At 43.3% G+C, this 17,731-nt stretch overlaps 1 long non-coding RNA gene across 2 annotated transcripts; it reads left to right on the top strand.

The window, feature by feature from the left end:
* Nucleotides 1-72: 72 nt before the first annotated feature.
* On the top strand, nucleotides 73-16,981 carry LOC113935032. Of its 2 annotated transcripts, none has more exons than XR_003523864.1 (3): nucleotides 73-202; nucleotides 3,010-3,146; nucleotides 16,868-16,981. It is a non-coding gene; the product is annotated as an uncharacterized LOC113935032 (long non-coding RNA). The 2 variants fall into 2 exon arrangements; XR_003523863.1 differs by lacking the exon at nucleotides 16,868-16,981 and adding an exon at nucleotides 4,123-4,250.
* Nucleotides 16,982-17,731: the final 750 nt, after the last annotated feature.

Genomic DNA, 17,731 nt, shown 5'->3' with positions numbered 1-17,731 from the left:
GCGGGGGGAGGAGAATGCGCGCGCAGCTAGCGGAGCCCGGAAGAGGGTGGCCGGGCCCCGGCCTGCTAGCCACGCCCCTTCCTCAGCCCTTCCTTGTGGACTAGTCGCGCCGCCGCCGAGGCCCGCCCCACTGGCCGTGGAGCCTGAAGGGGCGGAGAAGAGCGCCTATGCGCAAGCGCAGTCGAGTGCGCTCGCGTTTTAGGTAAGTTACTGCGCAGGTTCGCGTGGAACTACGACTGGGTCTCGAAGGGCTAGGCTTGTCACTTTGTGGCCTTTTTACTCTGGTTTCTCTTCAGATTGCATAAATCTTTCGCCTTTTTACTATTTTTAATGCAAGTACTACTTACTGTACGCTTGTGCTACACTGGCCACAATGCTAAGCAACACGTTTACTGCGTTCACTCAACAAGTATATATTGAGCGATTCGTACATAGCAGTGAACAAGGCACACGAGGTCCCTGTCGAACAACCCCAGGAGGTACTTATCCCCATTTTACCAATGGCGAAACTGAGGCTCATGTTGATCAAGTCACTGGTCCTAGATCATGCAGCTAGAACGTGGCACTTTCAATGTTTCATCTCTGTCCTTTATAACCTCTCCTTGATGGGAGGAGAAAAATTGTGACCACATTTTTCACAATTTAACCACCTCCCACCACCCCTCCGCTCTTCCAACTTGGTCTGCTATTATCATCTTCCCAGAAAGTTTAGCGCACCTCAGCGCAAGGCCGCTTGGACTTTCGTGGAACCTCGACACTTTGGCCTTGTGTTTGTGGAGATATACACACACGTGCACACACACACACACACACACATAAATATATTTATATAGTTCATATTTTACAACTAAATTGGTATACAGATGAATATATTAATGTTATACAGCAAAACATTTTCTTCAACCTAAAAGTTCGTCTTTCTTTTCCGACTTTAAAAGCCCTTAAAACATTTTTGTGGGTCCCTAAAAGTATTGTGGGCTCCAGGCACTGTGCTTGCGCCTAATGGATAAGACTGCCCTCCTTCAGGCCACCAAAATGAAGTTCAGGCTCTTTCTCTCTTGGCATTGAAGAGCCTTCATAAGCTAGCTTTGCCTTAGGTAAGTGAGATTTCCTCGAAAAGTGTATGGCAGTTTACAAATCTCTTATTTTCAGAAAGATCTGGGTGTGAATCCCTGATCTTCAACTTACTAATGATTCACCATTGGGCATGTCACTTGATTCCTCAGATCCACAGTCATTTCTGCAAAATAAGGATAATGATACCTATCTCACATGGGTCCTGTGAAAATTAAATGAGATAATATATACAAAATGCTTGACATATAAGTTTCTAATACATGGGAATGGCTATTACATGATAATCCAATATAAGGTTATGTTGAAATCCCTTCTAGGCCTATAGGTCTATGCTTCTATTCCTACATTCTTTAATTCCGATAAGTATAGTTTGTGGTCATAATTTAACATCTCTGAAATCAAGAAATTTGCCGGTGCCAAGTAAAGAAGAAAGCTGTGAAACAATTGCCATTACTTGTCCAGCTGTGAACTTAGGTCTGGCTAGAAAGTTTCTGTATGTCCAATTGTCACCTGAATTGAAACCTAGCTAATGCTTATTGAACACCTACTCTGAAACAGGAACTGACCTAAGAATCATGTATACTTTCTTATTTAATATCTACAACACCCCCACGAAGTCAGTGCTATATTTGCCCATTTTATGAATGAGAAAACTGAGTGTCATATAGGGCAAAGACTTTATAAAAGACATAAAAATTGGCAGTGCTGGGACTTGAATTCAGGCACATGTGACTTCAGAACACCCATTCCTAAGCACCATTCTAGACTTCATCCCTTATTTCCACTTGTAGCAGCTTAGTTGTAGATCCCTGGTTGTTACTTAAGTCTCTGTGGAAGACATTACCTTGGATGCAGCACTGAAGAGAAACGTGAATGCAATGTGCCTATTACATGCCAAGCAATACAGTTGAAGACTATAGAAATTGTCATTTCTTGTAATAAGTCACAGAATTTTCAAGGGAGGGATTGTGACCAATTGCAGCATAATTAGAACTGTTCATTGGATGCCTATCAGGGTTTCTAGTTAACTTTTTTTTTAAGGCTGCTTATATGAAAAGAGACGTATAAACAAAATATTGAGTGCAGCACCGTTTGTAAAAGACTAGAGACAAACTATCACTAGAGAACTGTTGTAATACATTTTAATACACCCATACTGTGGAATGTGTGCAGCAATTAAAGATTGAGGCACATGAGTGTGTCCTGATATGGAACAATCTCTAGGAAATACTTCAAGTGAAAACAAGGAGAAAAGTAAATAGTATGCCAACATCTGTTAAACTATGTAAGGAGGTGGGGGGGGAAATATATGTATTTGTGTAAATGGACATTGAGAGGGATTTTTCCTACTGTCCTGAAACTGCTGCTGAGGCCCAACTCTGAAAACCAAAAAGTTCATAAGGAACCCACTACCAGTGACTGGAACTAGCTATCTTCCAGGAGAACATTTGAGGAGCCATTGTTCGAGAAACCAGCCCTTCCACCAATCCCTGCCTCCACTCTACTACTCCCCACGCATTCTCCATTCCCATCCCCTCCCTCCACAGACAAACCATCACCACTAATCAGTGGAAGGAATGAAGAGTTGAGAGGGAAGTCAGGCTTTAGGAAAGAACAATGTCCTAGAAAGAGACTCATCCCTTCTTCTCCCTCCATGGGGGATTGTATCACTTCCTAGAGGCAAGGGAGGAAGGCTCCAGGAGAATCACTAGTGAAGCCTGGGAGTGCCTAGAGAAAGAGGAGACTGGCAACCCCCCAGATATCTGTTTGGGCATTGGACTAACTGATCAGCTCTGCCCCATTGTATCCTTGGCAAAGGAAAACACAAGAGAGAGACCACATGGCAGGGGGCTTTGGATGGCATGGTGGAGGGCTTTAGATGGGGAGGGACTGAAACTGCCTCACCAACCCATACATACCTTGCTCTCTCAGTCCTAGACTGGAGTGCAGCAAAGAGATGTTCATCATCGTGATATGGCATAAATGACACAAGCTGGCAGTCAGCTGGAAGATAAAGCAAACTGATGAGGTGTCACCCCTTCCTAGGGAGATGAATGGGATCACTCCAGGTACTACTGCTTTGTCATATCTACTCATTCTTGTTACATTTTTACCCGTTTATATATTTATAATTTCTTTTGTAAAAATAGGTGTTTTCTTATTCTTTATCTTTTTCCAAAGGCTAAACATTTGAAGTTACTTTCAGATCTATCTGTTGTGTTTAATAATAATCTCCTTATTTAATAATAATCGCCTTAAAGGCTTCATTTCATTGGTTAATTTTGTTCATTTATTTTGGATTTTTCGTTCATAGTCGCATCTCGAATTATAGATTTTTTTTTTCCCTTTCTCTCTGTCTCTCTCTCTACGTTTACCCCCTTTTTGTCTGGTGGTTTTGGAGTTGCCACCATTCCAGAACCAGATATTAAAATATTGGTATTCCAATTCCTGGATAATATTGAAGATACAGCAAAACCAATACAATTTATACTCTGAATTTTATTACCGTGTACACGTGCTACCTAATTGAAATGCCTAATGTATTTTTAAGTTTAGTTGGTTACTCTCCAGTGATACATAATTCAATTAAGTAAAAACAAACAATAAAAAAAAACTACTACATCAACCAAAAAGAAAAAAAGAGCAATTGATGAACTTCAAAATTTAGCAGATTAACAGAGAAGTAAAAATCAAGTGCATAAGACTCTTTAGTCTCTGGATAGGAGAAGAGATTAGATGCAAATTGATGATACAAAAGAAGAATGATGCATAAATGTATACGTATAAATGATACGTATGCATTCTACTCAATTGTAAAAGAAATATTGTGACCGTTTAAATAGTCCCCCCTCCGACATACCCCTCCACCTATACCAATCCCCCCAAAACATAATCCTTTGGCATCATAGCTTATTAGGGCATAATTTCTAAAGTTAACAACAACAGCAACAACAATAAAATTATATAAGGTGAAAAGTGTACTTAAAATTTTTCAGGAAAGCTCCGCACTAGAGACTGATTTATCATCTCTTATTTTTCCTCTAGTGTCAGATCTGATAGCCATCTCTTTGGCTGACCACCTGAAGAAGTGGGTGGTTTGGATTTAGAGGCCATGTTACATGAAAAAAATGTGCATCTTTGAACTTTAGAATCACACTCACTATGGCCAAATGAGCACGCCGTGAGATCTACACGAAAACTGAGATCTACTAATAAAATAACAGATTCAGCTCTTTTATCACATACAGAGTAGTATTTAAATTTTCTTTATTGCTCTGTTGACCTTTACATTTAGTTGAAATAATGTAAGTTAAAAGCATGCGTGATGTGACACAAGTGTATCAAACTGATGGTGACTGTCACCATGACACAAATTTGGCAGGTGCTGTCAAGAACTGGGATTTTACCCTAGTTGCAAGCTGAAAATTTAACCTAATGCAGTTTCATGGACAGAAGCAGAAGACATGAAACTTCTGGGTCAGAGATAAAGGACTATATTCTCCACAACCCAGCATGCAGCATGAACGTTAACACTTTTGCATCCGTTCTTGGCTGTCTGAACACACAATGTGTTACAGTAAAGGAACTCTGAGCTTAAGGAAACCAAATCTTTCATAGTGGAGAGTACGCATTTCTGCCCTTTGCTCTGGAGGGAAACTATCTCTATCTTCGAAGGCTGTTTGCTAAACAAACATCCCTGAAAAAATAGTCTGGGTTAAACGACAGTCGGTGCCTCTGCTCACAAGATATGCAGAAACAGAAGAGACCCATGGAGGGTTGTCTTCCAACAGGGGCAAGATTTCATTGTGTTGTACTACATTTGGTGAGTTAGTGAGGGGTATGCCGTAGATGAAAGAAGATGGTTTTGAGGACCACAGTGACTTTAGCTCCTATTTCTAGCAAACATTTTATCAGCTATGTGATCTTAGTCAAATTACTTAACTTCTCTGAGCTTCAACTACATAATGGAATAATAAATGCATCCCAATGGAATTGTTGTTCAGATCAACTGAGAAAGTATGGCTGAAAGTGTCAGGAATACCCTAAGCATTCAACGAATGCTTGATCCTTCTATCCTTCCCTCCTTCACTGATTCCCTCATACATGTCAGTCAGGTGCCAGATCCTTCCACCCCTCCCTGAAATTGGGAAGCAACTTCTTGGGTTCCTACCTGTGTTAGTTAGGATACATGGGGTTCAGATGCTGTAACTAAGGGACCCAAAAATGACAGAGGCTTTCACAAGTTAGAGGTTTACTGCTCTCTCACAAGGAAGTCTGGATAGGTAGTCAAGAACTGATATGGCAGCTCGAAGGTGGCCATTTTTCAGATCGTCCTTGGTTGTTGCACTGCTACCCAAAAAACATAGGTTCCGTCTCATGGTTCAAAATAACTTACTTCAGCTGCCACCATCATGTCCCATTCCAGCCAGCAGAAGGGAGGAAAAGAAGCAGTTAGTAAGGGCCTTCCCTTTAATGTATGACCCAGAAGTTGTGCTCTTCACCTCTCCTTACATCCCATTGATGAGTCATGTGGCCACACACCTAGCTGCAAGGGATGCTGGGGGATTTAGTCTTTATTCTGGGCAGGATTATTATTAATAAGGGGAGAAAAGAACAGACACTGAGAAACAACTAGCCATTTCTGCCACACCACCTTTTGCTTAAGAGGGGGCAGGCATTAGACTTCAAAGGCCTGGGGAAGTTGGAGTTACACTCTGAAGTCACCAAGGTAAGGATTGGAGCCAGCAGCAGACCATGAAATTTTCCCACCAGTGTAATTCCTCCAGGATGCCCCCTTTTGGCCTCTCTGAGGGACTCTGAGTAAATGGCATCCCATTTGCTTTGCCTGCATTCTGAATAAGCTGGGACATAAAACAAAAAGGAGCAGAGGGGGGGCCAGTAAAAATCACCTTTACTAGTGATAATAAACCAGGTTGGAGAAGAAGTTTTCAGGGCTGGTAGCTGAAGGGCACCACTAACAGTGAACCCCAGAACCTGGCTGCAAGACCAGGACAGCCCCCACGGCTAACAGGGGGCAGAGCCCCAGGAGCAGCTCCCTCCCCTTAAGAAGGAGGACAATGCTGAGTTGAGCACAACCAGGTATTCTCAAATTTGCCAAAGGGAGCAGTTCCTCATCTACCCAGGAATGGATAAAGCAGGGAGAGAAAGCAGGAAATGTGCTTAGAAAAAACCCTTCCCCGTTGAAACCCAGACTGGAGAAAAGGGGGTTCCCCTCTACCATCCACGATGAACACAGAGCGAGGATTAGAAATAGTGGAGGAAGGAGCCATAACACATTGTATTTCTAATACAAGAAGGACCCACACTGACAGGTCGGAAATTATCCAACACTGTAATTGAATTTGAGCCCCAGCCTGGCCTCTGAGGAGCTGTGTGTCTTTGGATAGGTTCCGTAAAGTCTCTAATTCTTCATTTCCTTGCCTCCAAAAGGAGGAAATAGGAGTGTCTAATTCCTCTGGTAGTCGTGAAGAGAAAATGAGGTAAAGCATGCAAAGCTCTTTGCCGAGTGCCTGGTAGTGAATGAGCCCATGGGAAACGGTAGCCTCCATTATTATTTCTGAGGGCCAAAATGAATAGTTCCTGGAGCAGTTCCTCCATGTAAACTGGGAAAGGAAAACAAAAACAAAAACAAAAACCTTTATCTGCTGTCATGGCATTCAACCAAGATCAGAAGGGTTTCTGCCGAATGATAAAAATAATTGGGAGAGAGAAGGAAGAGAGGAAGAATGGGAACCAGGCACCTGATGGCTCTGCTGGTCAGAAAGACTGGCCAGAGTAGAACCCGGGGCAAACTGGGTTGGGCCTTCCCTTTCCCATACCTGCTGTGCCACCCCAAACATTTTGGGAAGGGGCAGAGGAGGGATGGAGCCCACCTATTTGAACCTCCCTGGCATACTCTGGGGTCCAAATAGGTGGGCTCTATCCCCTGTCAATCCCCTCCTTAAGCACCCACTCCCCACAAAAAACCTCACATAGCAGTTAATATTTTGAAGGTTTTTATGGATGTACTTCTGTTTAAAACTTTAATCTGCTGGATAAGGGAATCTGAGGTCTCATAAGTCCTGTGTTCTCTTACTGAGAAAGCTGTGAGATCCGTTTGGGAGTGAGCACACATCACAGTTAACAAGGCATTCACTCACCAGTGATTCACTCTTCAGTGACTAATGATTGCACTTGGACTTGAGCTCCTCTCTCCTCCTGTCCATTGGAACCCCTCAGGGCCTCCTTCCTGTTTTTCTGCTCAGACTCTTATATTGGCAAACCAGGAAGGGTCTATGGACACCTTTTTAGCCAAGCCTCCATTATGCAGAAGAGAAAACGGAGATCTGAGATGTTAAATGACTTGCTCAACAGTCACTCAGCAAGCGGGTTCAGACCTGGGACTAGAAACCAGACTTTGGATTGCTAATCTATTGCTTTGCCAAGACTTAGATTCCCAACTCCACAGCCTATTAGCTCTCAGACTTAGGCAAGCTTCTTAATCTCTCTGGGCCTTAGTTTCCTCATCTGTAAAATAGGTATGGTAGCCCCTAGTTTATTGGATTGTTGTGAAGGTTAGAAATAGGTCTAAAATTCCTCTCCACCATAACCCGCCCCCCTCATTCCCACCCCTCTTGGGTGCCCAGGGTGTCAGGTCGCTTCTGGAGGACGTCCCTGCAGACTTCAAGCCTAATTCTGGGCACTGCCTCTGGCTTCACTGTGGGGAAAGGTGCTAACCCCTTCCTCGTAGTACCTCAGTGTAGGTGAGGATTTAGTTATTTTAGAATCCCCAGAACACAGTATCTGTGACACAAGTGAAACTTTTGAGAGCAGATGGACATAATTTTAATGGATTATTATGCTTAAAAATCCTTATCTCTCATTCTTCGATCTTGCCTAAGATTCTTTTCCCATCCAGGTATTGGAGAGAGAGCAGAGAAAAGGGTGTGTGAAGGAAGAATTCTTTCTTGCCTTCATTGTATTCTGGGTTTTATAGGTTTAATGTCTGACCTCCGTCACCCTGAGCTAAGGAAGAAGGGTACCATTTCTGTTGGATTACTGTTTATACCTGATACAAGTATGTACAAGACGTAAAAACAGAAACAATAAACAATCTGCTTCATCAGTAAATGAACACAGGTCATCTGGGCTTCACTAAGGGACAGATGCCTTCAAACAGTCTCTGTTTTAGGACAATAGCTGGGGTCACTGGTTTTCAAATCTCTTGGGACAACTACTTCCTGCTTCCCTGATTCCTCCATCTATTCTGGTTTCAAAATGAAAAAGCTGGCTGACCAGAGCATTGCGGACAAGCTCCACAAGAGGGTGTAACAGGCCCACACCAGGCCAGCTCCCCAGTCAGAACTCCTGGACTTTGGACGTTGGTCCCAGTTGTGTTGCTCACACGGATCTGGTTTGGCAGCAGTATGTCCTCCGTCTCTGTTTTAGTTCCTCTCTTTTCCGAACTCAGGGGGAAGTGGAGAGGCTTTTGGTACTTGGTGTACTTGGATTCAACTCCTGGCTCTGTCATTTATTTGCTGAGGCGTTGGCAAATGAGTTAGCATCCTGAGCTGTTGTATTAATGATTGGTAACTTTTTCCCAAGGCTGGGGAATCACAAAAATATAGACTCTTGGTGCAAGAAGGGACCTTCAAGATTGGCCAGGAGAATCTGCACATTTCACAGATGGGGAAACTGAAGCCCAGGCCAGACCAGAACCCAAGTCTCTGAGCACTTGAACCTGTACTCTCTCTGCTACACCCAGCTGCCCCCTTCAAATATGCATAAAACAAAAGCATTCATCAGCGAACAAATGAATGAAAGATAACCAGCAAGTCCACGCCTTTATAGAGCAAGGGCTGTGGATCCAGACAGAAACACGGAGAACACAGAATGCTGCATCCATCATCCAGCTCCAGTGGTGACTAACTGGAGCAAGTTACTTGACCTGTGGTGCCTCACTTTCCTCATCTCAACAGAGGAGAGGGGAAATAATTGGAGTTACTAATGGTACCTACCTCGAAGGGTATTGTGAGGATTCAGTGAGCTCAACATAAAGGGCTCAGCTCAGTGCCTGGCACCTCGTAGGCAATGACTCAATGTTAGTTCTTATCACCTAAGCAGTGTAACCTTTCCAAGCCTCAGTGTTCTCATCTATAGAGTGGGGATTTTATATAACGTTGTGGGGAGGATTAAGTGGTACAACATATAAAAGACCTCACCAGGGCACCTGGGTGGCTCAGTCAGTTAAGCGTCTGCCTTTGGCTCAGGTCATGATCCCAGAGTCCTAGGATGGAGCCCTACATTGGGCTCCCTGCTCCACGGGGAGTCTGCTTCTCCCTCTGCCTCTGCCCTTACCCCCCTGCTCGTGCTCTCTCTTGCGCACGCTCTCATTCAAATGAACAAATCTTAAAAAAAAAAAAAGCCCTCAGCATAGGACCTGACTCATGGTAATGATATAAAATATAATCTATAATACGTAATAATAATAGATATTACTCTATCCCTTTCCACAAAGTAAAGAATGGCTATTTCTAAGAACAAACCTTTTCACCCATTGCTAGTGCGTTAGTTGAGACCTCATCTCTCTCCTGAACTATTGCTGCTGAGTCCGCACCTTAGGAGGAATGAGGGATGCCACCTGGGAGGGGATGCCAGCCAATTGTTGCCAGGAGGGCACACAGGTTCCTTCTTGTATGCTTCCTACAGCTGCAGTCACAAACTACCACAGACTGGGGAGTTTAAAACAACAGAAATGTGTTCTCCCACAGTTCTGGGAGTCAGGAATCTGAAATCAAGACGTTGGCAGGGCTCTGCACCCTCTGAAAGCGGGCTGAATCCTTCCTTGCCTCTTCTAGCTTCTGGTGGTAACCGTCAATCCTTGCTGTTCCTTGGCTTGAAGCTGCATTGTTCCAGTCTCTGCCTCTGTCATCAGCCACATGGCATTCTCCCTCTGGTGTATCTCTGTCCCTTATTCTCTTCTTATAAGGACACAGTTCATATTGGATTAAGGGCCTCTCCTGCTCCAGCATGACCTCATCTTAATTGCATCTGCAAAGACTCTATTTCCAAATTAGGTCAAATTCACAGGTAACCAAAGGTTAGGACTTCAACATACCTTGTGTGCAAACACGGTTCAACCCACAACCCTTATTAAAAGATTTTCAAAAAATTTGAAATTTTATGAGCTCTTCCAACTTATTAATCTCTATAATTTACATATAAATATATTAACATGATTATAAGAGATTTTATTTCATTTGTTCATATAAAATCGATGGAATATTTATTATAAATATGCACATTCAAATTATATTAATAAATTATTAATTGACTTATTCAAATTAATTATTCATAATTTGTTGACTGTTAGAACAGTTAATTAAAAAAAAAAAACTAGAAGAGCCAAACAAAACATTTCTGTGGACCTGATTGGAGGTGCTCCACAGAAGGTGCTCGGACCATCACTTTTCAACCCCTGGCTCATGGACTGTCAGGGTGGTCTTCCTACAAAGCAAATATGACGATGTTACTCCCTCCATGTTAGCCAAGAGCCGACAAATGGCACCTTCCAAAGAATGCTTCCAGCTACATCTCCCTGGTCTTCTTGGGAAGCCTGTGCTCAGGTGTAGCTCCTCTGTCTCAACCTGACCCAGAACAGACCTTCACGGCCAGGTCTTTGCTTGTGTGTTTCCTCCAGAAAGAGTCCCTATCTTTCCCACTCCCCACCCCCAACAACCCACCCCCGAGTTCTCTCTGCTACTCATCATTCAAGGCCCAGCTTAAAAGCCACTTCCTCAGTGAAACCTGCAGACACAATAGTGTCCTCCCACCCTGGGGTTCTGTGGTACCCTACTTCTGCATTTGTAGCACCTTCCCCAGTTTTTCTGGTATCGTAGTAGGGTTGTACTATTAGTTGCTTCTCCCACGAGGCTAGAAGCTCCTGGAAGTCAGGAACTTACCTTGGTCATTGTGTTCATTTGCTGGGACTGTAACAAAAATTCTTTGCTTGAGTAAACTTTAGTCAGCCTCCTGAACCTTCTCTGGGACCCATCTGTGCATTCCCTTATAAAATCCAGTTTTAACAAGAACCCTGCTAAGTCATTTTAGCAAGAACCCCCAACTCTTGATACCTGATCACCTCCACTGTCTGATCAGGTTCCTCATCCTCCACCATCCATCAGATGACTTCCAAACACCGGGCCTGTCTTCAATAAAAATCTGTTAGGTCAGTTTAGCCAGTACCCCACCACACACACCTCCTGATGTTTCCTCTTAGTAATTTTCCTTCCCCTGACCCCACGCTACTCCCTGGCTACAAATTCCTAGTAGCCCATGCTCTGCTTGGAGTTGAGCCCATCTCTCTTCCCCACTGTAAAATCCCATCACAGCTCCTATACCTAACGCTATAGTCCAGAATGAAGGCTGCCTTACCATCATGAACAAGGGTTATTGAATATTTTTTTTCATTAGCAGTGGCCATAACAAACATCATAGACTGGGTGGCTTTTAAACCACAGAAATTTATTTTCTCACAATTCTGGGGGCTGGAAGTCCAAGATCAAGGTGTCAGGGGGTTGGTTTCTTCTGAGCCCTCTCTCCTTGGCTCATAGATGGCCAACTTCTCCCTGTGTCTTCACATGTTCTTCCCTGTGTGTGTCTCTGTGTCCCAGATTTCCTCTGCCTGTAAGGACACTAGTCATGTTGGATTAGAGCCCTTCCCCATGACCTCATTTTAGCTTAATTACCTCTTAAACACCTTATCTCCAAATACAGCCACGTTCTGAGGTGCCGAGGTTAGGACTTTCAACATATAAATTGAGGCTGGGACACAATTCAGCTCGTACCGTCATTTAAAAAATTTTTAATAACCCAAATAATACAGAAATGTATTATTATTGGGTCCGGCTCTGGCGTTTCTGCTGAGGGTCACATTGAGCTGTGAGGTGCTGCTGTGGTGTGTTTAGAATCAGTACCGTGGCAGAAGACATCAAGACCAAAATCAAGAACTACCAGACTGGGGCGCCTGGGTGGCTCAGACGTTAAGCGTCTGCCTTCGGCTCGGGTCGTGATCCCGGGGTCCTGGGATCGAGCCCCGCATCTGGCTCCCTGCCCCGCGGGAAGCCTGCTTCTCCCTCTCCCACTCCCTCTGCTTGTGTTCCCTCTCTCGCTGTGTCTCTCTCTGTCAAATAAATAAATAATAATAAACAAAAAAGCTTATACCCGATTGCTATAAAAAAAAAAAAAAAAAGAACTACCAGACTGCCCCTTTTGACAGCCACTTCCCCAACCAGAACCAGACCAGGAACTGCTGGCAGAACTACCTGGACTTCCACCGCTGTGAGAAGGCAATGACTGCTAAAGGGGGTGATGTCTCCGTGTGCGAATGGTACCGTCGTGTGTACAAGTCCCTCTGCCCCATATCCTGGGTATCAGCCTGGGACGACCGGCGGGCAGAAGGCACATTTCCTGGGAAGATCTGAACTGGCTTCACCCACCTCTCCTCTGTCCTCCCTCCTTCTCCCAGGGAGGTGAAGGGGGACCTGGGTGCATGGTGATCCCCACCCTGGGATTCTGAATCATGGCTTAACTAATAATAAATACTCATTGGAAAAGTGTAAGACTGCGTATGTGTAAAAGAGCCAGGTGATCGGGCAAGAAGCTGTGGTGGGAATCAATACCTTGACCAGTAAGAGGGGCTTCAAGGTGACTGGTTTTTTCTGTTTTGTTTAAGTTTTATGTTATTAAACTGACAACCTTCTCTATACCAGACAATAGAGTGAGTGATACAAAATAGCCTCAAGCCCCTGGATGTGCTAAAATTTATCTGTATGTTCCCCTTTATTATCTATACAATTTCAAAAAACTTTTCTTATGTAATTTTTGAACCACATGAAAATAGTATAATAAAAATTCCTATATACCCATCAAAAAAAAGAAATGCATTATTATTATTATTATTATTACTACTACTAGTATCTCAAACAATACAGGTAAAGCTAAAGTCCCTGTTTCCCTACCTGACTCCACCCAGTGGTTAACATTGCTACCAGATCTATTTCTTTTTTTTTTCCCAAAGATTTTATTTATTTGTCAGAGACAGAGAGAGACAGGCAGAGGGAGAAGCAGACTTCCCATTGAGCAAGGAGCCCAATGCGGAACTCGATCCCAGGACCTGATCCCAGGACCCCCAGATCATGACCCAAGCCAAAGGCAGATGTTCAATCGACTGAGCCACCCAGGTGTCCCTACAGATCTGTTTCTAAGCCTTTGTATATGTGGGTGCACATACATGAAGACATAGCTTCACTGTTTTTTCTTTTACGTAAATAAGATCATGTTGTCCACTTTGTTTTACAAATCCTCATCTTCTTCTTATTTTCTAATGTGTGTATCTATCCCAGAGCTGCCCTGACCCAGGGCTTAAGCATGTTGAGAACATTTGTTGAAATACTGAAAAGAATGAAGGCATGGAGCATAGGTCTGCTGTGAATTTTCTGCCAGTCGCCTAGTATTATAGAGTCTCATTTTCCTTGTATGTAAAGCGGAGGACAATAATCATAATACTCAGCTCCTCACTGTTTGGCATTTAGCAGTTATCCTTCGCTTTAGTAATCAACCAGTACTGTCCGAACATCCATTCCACATGACCACCAGAAGTCCAATATCCTTATTCAGTTTCACTTCCTTGACATTTCTGAGAATCCAGGGAGCACTTCCATTTTGCACAAACCCATCCTGGTGGATAGCTCATTTCTGCGGACCCAGCGGCTTTTCTCTGCTCTCCCTGCGCTCTTCTCTCTGCTTTTCTTTGCTTAAGCCAAGACCCAGACTAGTGACTCACTTCCCCAAAGCACACCGAACACTAGCTTAAGGAATTCTACCAATGCCTCCCTGATAGCATCATTATCATCCTCATCATTATCACCATTATTCTCTCTCAGAGAAGCCTCTGGATTCATTTCTGCATACATAGCCCTTTTGCAGGTGAGGAATCGGGGGTTCAGAGAGGTAGAGGAGCTTTCCCAAGGTCACTCAGCTAGTTGGTGGGAGAGCAGGGTCCTGTCCACAGCATTTTCTAAAGTATGGCCAGTATAGTGGAGGAACCACACCTCATTGAAGCTGTTTTACACAAAGGCATTAAGTAACTGAGCCGCACATGATCTCAGGGTGGTGGGATTGAGCCCCACATTGAGCTCTGTGCTCAGGGGGGACTCTGCAGGAGATTCTCTTTCCCTCTCTCTCTGTCCCTCCCCCTGTGCTCTCTCTGTCTCTTTCTCTCTCTCTCTCAAATAAATAAGTAAATCTTTGGAAAAAAGTAATGATCACATTGTAAGGCAGTTACTGTATTTTCCATTATCTTCCATTCCTTCTGATTAAATTCAGGAAAGCCTCTCCTAGTATCTGATTTCCTTGTAAAACTTCTCTAACATGTGCCCATCTCCCTTTTTAACAAAGAGAAAGCAGGCAACAGTATCTAGCTAAAATTTAATCACACTGTTCTGTTTTCCTTGTATTTATTTTTATGGAAATGATGTTGATTTCCCATCTACATTGCCATATAAATGTCCTTGTTATTAAAAGTGAATAGACTGGGACACCTGGGTGGTTCAGTCATTAAGTGCCTGCCTTCGGCTCAGGTCATGATCTCAGGGTCCTGGATCGAGCCCCACGTGGGCTCCCTGCTCAGCGGGAAGCCTGCTTCTCCCTCTCCCACTCCCCTGCTTGTGTTCCCGCTCTCGCTGTGTCTCTGTCAAATAAACAAATAAAATCTTAAAAAAAAAAAAGTGAATAGACTTACAGAAAAATATTAAGTAAATAGTAGTGTAGGTAGTTCACTGAAATGGCAAAATTGTGCAATTCGGGGCCTCAAGGCTGGGGAACACTGCACATAATAATGAGGAACTTAAGACTGGATGCCAGAATCCACTGCCTGGCCTGGCCTCCTGGGTCCCGGGGGGAGGGGGATGGTGCCTCTCTCCCCAGTTCCTGGCAGGGACCGTGAGGCGATGCCCCTCACCCCAGTCCAGCTCTAGCCGGAGTCTTTGGTTTCTCCAGTCTGGTTCAAAGAGTCTTTGAAGACTCTTTCAACTGCAATATTATTTACCTACCCCTGCCCGAGACATTTTTTTTTCAAGATTTTATTTTTAAGTAACCTGTACATCCAATGTGGGGCTCAAACTCACAACCCCGAGATCAAGAGTTGTACACTCCGCCTACTGAGCCAGCCAGGTGCCCCCCTCCCTGAGATATTCTTCATAAACATTTTTTGTGTTCATCCTTCTAGGCTTTCTCTAAAAGTGTAGAGACATGAATCTTCATAATGAGGAGAGGATCAAACTAGAAATACTGTTACAAATTTTTAAAAGGCAATATTGTGACTCTCATACAAATATAAAAGGAACACTTGTCAAAGATTGTATGTAACTCAATAATTAATGAAAGAAACAGTCATAAACTAAAACCAGTTCAAAGGAGAATCAGATATATCTAGATCTAGATCTATATATAAATTTGCTAATAGATGCAAAGTTGGTTATTGTCTTTAGGGCAATAAAGTGGTATTTGGAATTATCTCTTAAATTGTACATTTATAGGGCAAGATCAGTTTGCGTTTCTGTGGGCAAGGATAATTTGTATTACCATCACTTTTCTGTAACTTACAGGGTTGTGAAATAGTCTGGTCAAACACAATGAAAGACTCAGACCCCTGCAGAGTCAGGTAACCCCCAAAGATACCATCCAACATATCACTGAAACAACACTCAATAAACTTTCAAAATTTCTACCCAAACATATGTTATGGTTATAACTCATATTTTGGGGGTACTCACTATGTGCCAGACACTGCTGTAAGTACTTTATAGTATTAGCTCATTTAACCCTCACAACAAGACTATGAGGTAGACTCTATTGTCACTCAATTTTTACTAATGAGAAAACTCAGATACAGAGAGGTTAAGTCATTTGCACAATGTCACACAGCTAGGAAGTGGGGAAGCCAGAATTCAAACCCCTGTTAAAGACCAAAATTTCAACCAAGTAAATTTTAAAGATCGAATTAGCTTTATGAATCAATTCATGAATCGGGCAGCTTCCCATCTAGCAAGTAGAGGGGAGCTCCAAAGGGCTACAGAAAGGGAAAGGTTATTAAAGGCAGGGCAAGGAAATCATAAACAGAAGAAAGGATTATTTTGGGTGAGGTCACCTTCCTTTGGGGACAAAAGGGTCTTATTAGGTGGACTACCTCATCTTGTTTTGGGGGATGGAGAGGGCCCATGTAACAGATTACCTTACTGGTGCTGACCATACGATTCCTGACTGACCAGTTAGGACTACCTGTGAGGGGGCGCCTGGGTGGCTCAGTTGGTTAAGCGACTGCCTTCGGCTCAGGTCATGATCCTGGAGTCCCGGGATCGAGTCCCACATCGGGCTCCCTGCTGAGCAGAGGGTCTGCTTCTCCCTCTGATCCTCTTCCCTCTCGTGCTCTCTGTCTCTCATTCTCTCTCCTTCTCTCTCAAATAAATAAATAAAATCTTAAAAAAAAAAAAGATGACCTGTGAGGGAGGTCAAGACTGCAATGAGGTTAGCTACTAAGCCCCAGTTTGGTGACATGGCCTAGCATAACTGACTCTATTTTGGGTGTGTGGTTTTCTTTTTAACACCCCTAACTACTACAGTATATTATCATTTATCCAACTTTTGACTGATAGACATTTGGGTTGTTTCCAGTTTTTTTTCAATAATGAACATTTCAGTGAATATCTTCATCTCATTCTCTACTTTTCAGAATTCCTCCAAGTGGAATAGCTGGGTTCAAGAATATGTGCATTTTACATTTGATAAATGTGGCCAAATTTCCCTCCAAAAAGCGGAATCAATTTACACTCCCATTAGCAGCCAGCTTAGGAGACTTTATTTTCCTACATCTTTGCCAACAATGAGTAAGTACATCAATCTTTTCAGTATTTGCCTGTATGATAGATGTAAAAAAAAAAAAAAAGGTTTCTTGGTGTTATTTTAATTTACATTTCTTTTTAAGGCAAGAATTCTTTAGGACTCTCTTAGATGGATAATTATCAGTGCCAGAAATCGCTTTGCACTCTCTTTGCCCCCCACCCCCACACCAGCATAGAGCTTTAAATTCAGAATGAGGTGCCCAGTGAGAAAAGGACCTGTCCAAGGCCATCCTGCAAGTCAGGGGTGGACCTGGGACTCTCCTCAGGATTTTCTGATTTCTTTCAGAAATAAATACAGCCTTTCTTATGAGCTTCCCTGACACCAGTGTTGGTTTTAGTCTGAATACCAGTGGGAATGATGGGAACCCAGCAGAGAAGTAAGTCCTTTGGGTTAGTCAATCAATGGAGATGATATAATTAGTAGGCCATTTGAAAAATAAAACAAAACAAAAACCTGGATTCCTACCTCACCACAAATGGACCAAACACTTAAATGTAAAAAAAAAAAAAAAAAAGTTGGGGTGCCTGGGTGGCTCAGTCAGTGAAGCAGCTGCCTTTGGCTCAAGCCATGATCCCAGAGTCCTGGGATCAAACCCCAAGTCTAGCTCCCTGCTTCTGCTTCTCCCTCTGCCCCTCCCCCTGGCTCGCGTGCTCTCTCTCTCAAATAAATAAACAAAATCTTTTAAGAAAAAGGT

This window comes from Zalophus californianus, chromosome 13 (assembly GCF_009762305.2).
Source record: "Zalophus californianus isolate mZalCal1 chromosome 13, mZalCal1.pri.v2, whole genome shotgun sequence".
NCBI classification, from domain to species: Eukaryota; Metazoa; Chordata; class Mammalia; order Carnivora; family Otariidae; genus Zalophus; species Zalophus californianus.
Note: the sequence above shows the minus strand (reverse complement) of the source record. Positions and strands in the feature narration are given on the sequence as shown.